The sequence below is a fragment of the Balaenoptera ricei genome, chromosome 2 (genome assembly GCF_028023285.1).
Source record: "Balaenoptera ricei isolate mBalRic1 chromosome 2, mBalRic1.hap2, whole genome shotgun sequence".
Classification (NCBI taxonomy): Eukaryota; Metazoa; Chordata; class Mammalia; order Artiodactyla; family Balaenopteridae; genus Balaenoptera; species Balaenoptera ricei.
Genome location: NC_082640.1, coordinates 55,693,827 through 55,703,361, shown reverse-complemented (window position 1 = coordinate 55,703,361; position 9,535 = coordinate 55,693,827). Strand labels below are relative to the sequence as shown.

General features: G+C 55.1%; 6 non-coding genes across 6 annotated transcripts; all 6 read right to left on the bottom strand.

Annotated features, from left to right (window-relative positions):
• Nucleotides 1-678: 678 nt before the first annotated feature.
• On the bottom strand, nucleotides 679-770 carry LOC132361636 (small nucleolar RNA SNORD116). Its single transcript, XR_009501910.1, has one exon. It is a non-coding gene; the product is annotated as a small nucleolar RNA SNORD116 (small nucleolar RNA).
• Nucleotides 771-3,197: 2,427 nt separating this feature from the next.
• Nucleotides 3,198-3,289, bottom strand: LOC132360896 (small nucleolar RNA SNORD116). The gene has a single exon (XR_009501215.1). It is a non-coding gene; the product is annotated as a small nucleolar RNA SNORD116 (small nucleolar RNA).
• A 389-nt stretch (nucleotides 3,290-3,678) lies between these two features.
• Nucleotides 3,679-3,770, bottom strand: LOC132361348 (small nucleolar RNA SNORD116). The gene has a single exon (XR_009501652.1). It is a non-coding gene; the product is annotated as a small nucleolar RNA SNORD116 (small nucleolar RNA).
• A 2,441-nt stretch (nucleotides 3,771-6,211) lies between these two features.
• Nucleotides 6,212-6,303, bottom strand: LOC132361635 (small nucleolar RNA SNORD116). The gene has a single exon (XR_009501909.1). It is a non-coding gene; the product is annotated as a small nucleolar RNA SNORD116 (small nucleolar RNA).
• Nucleotides 6,304-8,730: 2,427 nt separating this feature from the next.
• On the bottom strand, nucleotides 8,731-8,822 carry LOC132360895 (small nucleolar RNA SNORD116). The gene has a single exon (XR_009501214.1). It is a non-coding gene; the product is annotated as a small nucleolar RNA SNORD116 (small nucleolar RNA).
• Nucleotides 8,823-9,211: 389 nt separating this feature from the next.
• Nucleotides 9,212-9,303, bottom strand: LOC132361347 (small nucleolar RNA SNORD116). Its single transcript, XR_009501651.1, has one exon. It is a non-coding gene; the product is annotated as a small nucleolar RNA SNORD116 (small nucleolar RNA).
• Nucleotides 9,304-9,535: the final 232 nt, after the last annotated feature.

Genomic DNA, 9,535 nt, shown 5'->3' with positions numbered 1-9,535 from the left:
TTAGCCAGCCATCTCACGTGTCTCTTTCACTCGCCTTGCCTTACTCTCTCTCCACCGGGATCCCAACGTGTCACGGCAAGATGCCAGAGCCACCCCTCACCAAAGAAGCTTGCCGTGACCAAGTTTGACTAAGGCATTTTCCAGCCCCTTCACACAGCACACACAAGCAGGACACAACCCGAGGAGGAGCCATCAGATTGGCCAAACTCCCAGGAACAGTGGCCCATTTGATTTCTCCCCTCAGCAGGAGAAACCTAAACTGCATCTGGTCTCCCAAGCAGAACATGACAAAGAAGCCTGCCCTAGGCCTGGAATCCTGTTCTGACCCTGAGCCTACAGACTTCTGTTTCTTTGAGGCCACAAGGCAATGACCAGCAGGTGGGGGCAGCCTGTAGAACTCAAGTGCAGGTGGCAGGACGAGCAATGGCTCACGCTTCCTCTCCTACCTGCATGCTGAACCGTGGCAGGGGACAGCAGTCCTGGCTAGACCAAGGAACCCAGAGACGGCACGCTGTCCCAAGCCTTCCCACCTGGATTGGCATCCCAGGCTCCTTTCCCAATGGCTCTTCTCCCCAGGAGATGACCACAACCCTCAACTTGAACAACGTGGCTGTAGACACCCACGGCCGCAAATGCAACGTGAACCTCTCCCTACTTTCCTTTGGGGAGCCACGTGCTGGACCTCAGTTCCAACGAGGAGACGGTAGGGATTTCTCACTCATTTTGTTCAGATTTCCAAGGAATGCATTTGTGGGAGTCATCATCGATCCAAGCACATGCTCAAACGGTGGACATGCAAAGTTGCAGATTCCACCATGGGACGGCCAGCGAGCTGAATCTTATCAGCGTACGGAAGTGGCCAGAGCCGAGCCACGGGTCAGGAAATGCAGCCAGTTCTCAGGGCATCAAAGCTCGTGTTCCCCGAGAAAAGACCAGAAGGTGAGGGTGTAGCCCCGGTGCACACGTTCCCATCGCCAAACCTTTAGGTTTAGCAAAGAAGTGTCGCTTACCGCAACAAGGGTTAAAGCAGGATCCTCAAGGAATGCACGCCAACACCCCTCTGAGACTCCTTCGGCTGGCCTGGCCTTGCCACACCGTCCTCACTTCAACGGGTATCAGGGATTATACGGATGGCCCCAGGCTGCTGCTGGCATTCCTTCCCTGGCATTCCACCTGGCTCGGGGTGAGAGAACACACGCATGCTTGAGGAGGGTGCACAGGCGCACCGAGGGAAAGGGCGATACCACCCAGCATTGTGTGTTCTATCTCTCCTCAACATTTCATTTACTGTCCATCTTGCCTGTGTGTCCGCAGGCAAACGTGAAAGCATCGTGGCACTGGCGCCTTCAGAGCATGCGGCCATCAGGACAAAGAGTGCCACCGACCAACAACCCCCTGGTCTCGGGCCCTGAAATTCCTCTCCTGAGCAATCTGCCCTCCATCACAGCAAAAGGATGTCTTCCTGATCCCCTGAGACACCCTCAGGACAACTGTGCCCCCTCAGCCTAAGAGCAAGTGCCCCCTATGGGAACAAACACGCGTTTGGCCCTTATGATTAAACACAGTGGACACGCCCTCAAGGGGAGAGATCTTCCATAAGGGAAGGGCCCTTGGCTGAATAAGACGACCTCCATCAAAAGCGGCTCGTAGGGACCCGTGACAAAGGGCACCTGAAGAACCCCTGGACTGATCAAGGGAGACTCACCAGCAGGCATACTTCCTGGTTTCCTGCCAAGCCAGAGGAACTTCCCTAGGACCGCAACCAAAGCTAATGGCAAGGGAGCCATTCCAATGCCCAAAATGGCGGGCCAAACACTTGCAGCAACTGGGTAACTTATCGTAGCACCTTGCACATTCGCATTCTCCCCTTCAAGGACAAGACCTTGGAGAAACCATGAGACCCAGGTCCTCCAGAACCAACGTGTCACCCACAGCCGTGCAATGAGAGAACGCACCCAACATCCTGGACCCTTGAACCGGCATGGCTTCTCTGGCTTGAAGCCATGCATGCTGGAGATCACAGGCTCGCAGCACCAGAAGGTGGCAGGACAAAATGACCCCTGCAGCACACATTCACTCCAGCCCTTAAACCTGTAGCGTTGCCTTGGCGGCCGACTCCCTTCTTTCTGCATGGTTGGGCCCAAAGACCTCCGGGAAGAGCTCCAAACCTCAGGGAATGCTATGCCGACCTGGTATAGCAATGACGCTGGGCTGTCCTAAGGAACACCTTAACATCCTCAACATAGGGGCAATGAGGCCACACAGGGACAAAACATCCCAACGGCTCCAAATCGGTCCCAGTGAGAAGACACCATACTGTGCCGTGAAGGCACCATTCGCTGGAACAAGGACCCGCCGTGAAGCACATTGAGAAAGGAGAGGAAAAGGTTGGGATGGTCCACGAATGTGCACCTGTATTCCTTCCCTACACGGGGCTCCAAATGCTCCTGAAGATATCCCAAAAGAGTTCCGGGAACCCTATGTCCACCGACATATCCACCCATACCGATCTATCCACCCAACAGTAAGCCTGTGGGCTTAGCCAACACTCTCCCGTGTATTTCCCGCTCGCCTTGCCTTGCTCTCTCCAGCAGGATCCAAACGAATCCACCCCTCACCTAAGTAGCTTGATATCCCCTGGATTTGCCTAAGGCACTTTCCAAACTCTCCACACACAACACACAAGCAGGACACAACCCAAGGAGGCGCCATCAGCGTCACCCAAATCCCGGGGACAGTGTGGCCCATTTGATTTCCCCCGACCATCAGGGCAAACCTGAACTATATCCCACCTTCCAAGCTGAACATGACATAGACGCCTGGCCTGGCCAGGACTCCTTCTCTGACCCTGAGTGCAGAGACTTCTGTTTCCTTGCGGGAACAAGGCAACGACCTGAGCTTGAGGGTGGCCTGTAGATCTCAATGGCAAGCCAGAGGAGTACCAGTGGCTCACGCTTCCTTTCGCACCTGCACGCTGACCGCGGCAGGGGATAGCAGTTCTGGCTAGACTCAGGTGCCCAGAGACGTCCAGTTGTCCTTAGCCTTCCCACGTAGATGGACATCCCAGGCTCCTTTCCACATGGCTCTTTCTGCACGAGAAGCCCGCCACCCTCCACTTGAACAATGTTGCTGCGCACGCCCACAGTAGCAAATGCAACATGGACCTCTCCCTAATTTTCCTTTGGGAGCCACGTGCTGGACCTCAGTTAGGATGAGAAGACGGTAGGTATTGCTCATTCATTTTGTTTAGATTTCCAAGGAATGCCTTTATGGGAGTCCTCACTGATCCACGCTCCTGCTCAAAGGCTGGACGTGCAAAGTCGCGGACTGTCAGCAAGCTCAATCCTCTCAGCAGTAGGGAGCGGCCAGACTCGAGCCACGGGGCAGGAAGTGCACCCACGTCTCAGGGCATCGGAGCTCGGGTGCCCCAGGAAGAGCCCAGAATGTGACGGTGTAGTCTCGCGGCACAAGTCCCCGTGGCCAAACTTCTAGGTTTCTTCAAAGAAGTTCCGTTTACCCCCACAAGGTTTCTACCAGGAACCTTGTCGAGCCAGAGGCGATGCCCTTGGATCACACAGAAAGCTATTGGCATTGGAGATATTCCAATGCCCAAACTGGCAGGGCAAACCCTTGCAGCAACTGGGTTACTTGCCCTGGCGCCTTGTATTTTCGCCCCCAGGCCCGTCAGTGACATGACCGCGGAGAAACCTGAGACCCATTCATTTGTTCAGAGTTCCAAGCAGTGCATTTATGGGAGTCATCATCAATCCACCTGCTCAAAGGCTGCACGTTCAAAGTCACAGGCTCCAGCGCGGGGCAGCCACCGATCTCAATCATGTCAGCAGTCAGGAGTGGCCAGAGGCGACCCACGGGGCTGCAAATGGAGCTAAGGATCATGGCATCAGATCTGGGGTTCCCCTGCAAGAGCCAAGAAGGTGAGGGTGTAGTCTCAGTGCACAAGTCCCCGTGGCCAAACATCTAGGTTTCTGCAAAGAAGTTCCACTCACCACCACAAGGTTCCTACGAGGATCCTCAAGGACTTCACGCCAAAACCACTCTGAGACTCTTTTGCCTTGACTTGCCTCACCTTGCCACACTCTCCTCACTTCGCCAGGTATCATGGACTATACAGAGGGCCCAATGCTGCTGCAGGTGTTTGTTCCCTGGCACTCCACCACATGCCTCAGGGTGACAGAACACAGGGATGTTTGAGAAAAGTGAACGGGCGCACAGAGGCAAAGGGTGATACCGCCCACCGATGTGCGCTATATCTCCCCTCAGCATTTCATTTGCAGTCCATCATGTCTGTGTGTCCACAGCCAAACGTGAATGCATCGTGGCACAGATGCCTTCAGAGCGCACGGGCATCAGCACAAAGAGCACGGCCGTCCATCATCCCCCCGGTATGGGCCTTGAACGTTCCTGCCTGAGCCACCTCCCCGCCGACACAGCATAAGGATGTCATCCTGAACTGCTGAGACACCCTCAGGGGAACTGGGATTACTCAGCGTAAAAGCCACTGCCCTCTGGGGAACCAAACCACTCCTGGCGCATACGCTTCCACACAATGGATTCACCCTCAAGGGGAAATGTGGTCCCTGAGATCTTCCACAAGGGAACGGCCCTTGGCCAAATGGGACGACCTCCAACAAAAGCCGCTTGTAGGGACCAGTGACAAAACGCACCAGAGAAACTCCTGGAGTGAACAATGGAGATTCACCTGCAGCCATACTTCCTGGCCTGCTGCCAAGACTGGCCACCAACACTTGGCCCACGCACAAAGCTAATGGCATCAGAATCATTCCGACGCCCAACGTGGCGGGGCAAACACTTGCAGCAATTGTGTAACTTGCAGTGGTGTCTGGTACTTTCACCCTCATCAGTGGCGTGACATTGGGGAAACCCTGAGGCCCAGGTCCTCTACAAGCAACTTGTTACCCACAGCCATGCAACGACAGAACCCAGACAACAGCCTAGACACTTGAACCGGTATGACTTGTCTAGCCTGTGGCCAGGCTCGCCGGTTACCACAGTCTCGACGCACCAGCGGGTGGCAGGAAAAATGACACCCACACCACACATCCTCTCCTGCCCTTAAACCTGCAGCGTTTCCTTGGCAGCCAACTCCCTTGTTTCTGCACGGTTGCACCCAATGACCTCCGGGTAGAGCTCCAATCCTCAGGGAACGCTATGTGGGCTGGGTATAGAATCGATGCCTGGCTGTCCTCAGGAACACCTTCACATCTTCAACACAGGGGGAACGTGGTCAGACAGGGACCAAACACCCCAAGGCCTCCAAATCGGCCCCCATGAGGAGACACCATACTGTGCCATGAAGGCAACCATTCGCTGGCACAAGAACCCGCCATGAAGCAAATCGACCAAGGAGAGGAAAGAGGCGGGACAGTCCACAAATGTGCTCCCGTATTCCCTCCCTACACGTGCCTCCAGATGCTCCTGAGGGAATCCCAAATGTGTTCCGGGAACCCCATGGCCACCGTCGATCTATCCACCCACCAGTAAACCTGTGGGCTTAGCCAGCCATCTCACGTGTCTCTTTCACTCGCCTTGCCTTACTCTCTCTCCACCGGGATCCCAACGTGTCACGGCAAGATGCCAGAGCCACCCCTCACCAAAGAAGCTTGCCGTGACCAAGTTTGACTAAGGCATTTTCCAGCCCCTTCACACAGCACACACAAGCAGGACACAACCCGAGGAGGAGCCATCAGATTGGCCAAACTCCCAGGAACAGTGGCCCATTTGATTTCTCCCCTCAGCAGGAGAAACCTAAACTGCATCTGGTCTCCCAAGCAGAACATGACAAAGAAGCCTGCCCTAGGCCTGGAATCCTGTTCTGACCCTGAGCCTACAGACTTCTGTTTCTTTGAGGCCACAAGGCAATGACCAGCAGGTGGGGGCAGCCTGTAGAACTCAAGTGCAGGTGGCAGGACGAGCAATGGCTCACGCTTCCTCTCCTACCTGCATGCTGAACCGTGGCAGGGGACAGCAGTCCTGGCTAGACCAAGGAACCCAGAGACGGCACGCTGTCCCAAGCCTTCCCACCTGGATTGGCATCCCAGGCTCCTTTCCCAATGGCTCTTCTCCCCAGGAGATGACCACAACCCTCAACTTGAACAACGTGGCTGTAGACACCCACGGCCGCAAATGCAACGTGAACCTCTCCCTACTTTCCTTTGGGGAGCCACGTGCTGGACCTCAGTTCCAACGAGGAGACGGTAGGGATTTCTCACTCATTTTGTTCAGATTTCCAAGGAATGCATTTGTGGGAGTCATCATCGATCCAAGCACATGCTCAAACGGTGGACATGCAAAGTTGCAGATTCCACCATGGGACGGCCAGCGAGCTGAATCTTATCAGCGTACGGAAGTGGCCAGAGCCGAGCCACGGGTCAGGAAATGCAGCCAGTTCTCAGGGCATCAAAGCTCGTGTTCCCCGAGAAAAGACCAGAAGGTGAGGGTGTAGCCCCGGTGCACACGTTCCCATCGCCAAACCTTTAGGTTTAGCAAAGAAGTGTCGCTTACCGCAACAAGGGTTAAAGCAGGATCCTCAAGGAATGCACGCCAACACCCCTCTGAGACTCCTTCGGCTGGCCTGGCCTTGCCACACCGTCCTCACTTCAACGGGTATCAGGGATTATACGGATGGCCCCAGGCTGCTGCTGGCATTCCTTCCCTGGCATTCCACCTGGCTCGGGGTGAGAGAACACACGCATGCTTGAGGAGGGTGCACAGGCGCACCGAGGGAAAGGGCGATACCACCCAGCATTGTGTGTTCTATCTCTCCTCAACATTTCATTTACTGTCCATCTTGCCTGTGTGTCCGCAGGCAAACGTGAAAGCATCGTGGCACTGGCGCCTTCAGAGCATGCGGCCATCAGGACAAAGAGTGCCACCGACCAACAACCCCCTGGTCTCGGGCCCTGAAATTCCTCTCCTGAGCAATCTGCCCTCCATCACAGCAAAAGGATGTCTTCCTGATCCCCTGAGACACCCTCAGGACAACTGTGCCCCCTCAGCCTAAGAGCAAGTGCCCCCTATGGGAACAAACACGCGTTTGGCCCTTATGATTAAACACAGTGGACACGCCCTCAAGGGGAGAGATCTTCCATAAGGGAAGGGCCCTTGGCTGAATAAGACGACCTCCATCAAAAGCGGCTCGTAGGGACCCGTGACAAAGGGCACCTGAAGAACCCCTGGACTGATCAAGGGAGACTCACCAGCAGGCATACTTCCTGGTTTCCTGCCAAGCCAGAGGAACTTCCCTAGGACCGCAACCAAAGCTAATGGCAAGGGAGCCATTCCAATGCCCAAAATGGCGGGCCAAACACTTGCAGCAACTGGGTAACTTATCGTAGCACCTTGCACATTCACATTCTCCCCTTCAAGGACAAGACCTTGGAGAAACCATGAGACCCAGGTCCTCCAGAACCAACGTGTCACCCACAGCCGTGCAATGAGAGAACGCACCCAACATCCTGGACCCTTGAACCGGCATGGCTTCTCTGGCTTGAAGCCATGCATGCTGGAGATCACAGGCTCGCAGCACCAGAAGGTGGCAGGACAAAATGACCCCTGCAGCACACATTCACTCCAGCCCTTAAACCTGTAGCGTTGCCTTGGCGGCCGACTCCCTTCTTTCTGCATGGTTGGGCCCAAAGACCTCCGGGAAGAGCTCCAAACCTCAGGGAATGCTATGCCGACCTGGTATAGCAATGACGCTGGGCTGTCCTAAGGAACACCTTAACATCCTCAACATAGGGGCAATGAGGCCACACAGGGACAAAACATCCCAACGGCTCCAAATCGGTCCCAGTGAGAAGACACCATACTGTGCCGTGAAGGCACCATTCGCTGGAACAAGGACCCGCCGTGAAGCACATTGAGAAAGGAGAGGAAAAGGTTGGGATGGTCCACGAATGTGCACCTGTATTCCTTCCCTACACGGGGCTCCAAATGCTCCTGAAGATATCCCAAAAGAGTTCCGGGAACCCTATGTCCACCGACATATCCACCCATACCGATCTATCCACCCAACAGTAAGCCTGTGGGCTTAGCCAACACTCTCCCGTGTATTTCCCGCTCGCCTTGCCTTGCTCTCTCCAGCAGGATCCAAACGAATCCACCCCTCACCTAAGTAGCTTGATATCCCCTGGATTTGCCTAAGGCACTTTCCAAACTCTCCACACACAACACACGAGCAGGACACAACCCAAGGAGGCGCCATCAGCGTCACCCAAATCCCGGGGACAGTGTGGCCCATTTGATTTCCCCCGACCATCAGGGCAAACCTGAACTATATCCCACCTTCCAAGCTGAACATGACATAGACGCCTGGCCTGGCCAGGACTCCTTCTCTGACCCTGAGTGCAGAGACTTCTGTTTCCTTGCGGGAACAAGGCAACGACCTGAGCTTGAGGGTGGCCTGTAGATCTCAATGGCAAGCCAGAGGAGTACCAGTGGCTCACGCTTCCTTTCGCACCTGCACGCTGACCGCGGCAGGGGATAGCAGTTCTGGCTAGACTCAGGTGCCCAGAGACGTCCAGTTGTCCTTAGCCTTCCCACGTAGATGGACATCCCAGGCTCCTTTCCACATGGCTCTTTCTGCACGAGAAGCACGCCACCCTCCACTTGAACAATGTTGCTGCGCACGCCCACAGTAGCAAATGCAACATGGACCTCTCCCTAATTTTCCTTTGGGAGCCACGTGCTGGACCTCAGTTAGGATGAGAAGACGGTAGGTATTGCTCATTCATTTTGTTTAGATTTCCAAGGAATGCCTTTATGGGAGTCCTCACTGATCCACGCTCCTGCTCAAAGGCTGGACGTGCAAAGTCGCGGACTGTCAGCAAGCTCAATCCTCTCAGCAGTAGGGAGCGGCCAGACTCGAGCCACGGGGCAGGAAGTGCACCCACGTCTCAGGGCATCGGAGCTCGGGTGCCCCAGGAAGAGCCCAGAATGTGACGGTGTAGTCTCGTGGCACAAGTCCCCGTGGCCAAACTTCTAGGTTTCTTCAAAGAAGTTCCGTTTACCCCCACAAGGTTTCTACCAGGAACCTTGTCGAGCCAGAGGCGATGCCCTTGGATCACACAGAAAGCTATTGGCATTGGAGATATTCCAATGCCCAAACTGGCAGGGCAAACCCTTGCAGCAACTGGTTTACTTGCCCTGGCGCCTTGTAATTTCGCCCCCAGGCCCGTCAGTGACATGACCGCGGAGAAACCTGAGACCCATTCATTTGTTCAGAGTTCCAAGCAGTGCATTTATGGGAGTCATCATCAATCCACCTGCTCAAAGGCTGCACGTTCAAAGTCACAGGCTCCAGCGCGGGGCAGCCACCGATCTCAATCATGTCAGCAGTCAGGAGTGGCCAGAGGCGACCCACGGGGCTGCAAATGGAGCTAAGGATCATGGCATCAGATCTGGGGTTCCCCTGCAAGAGCCAAGAAGGTGAGGGTGTAGTCTCAGTGCACAAGTCCCCGTGGCCAAACATCTAGGTTTCTGCAAAGAAGTTCCA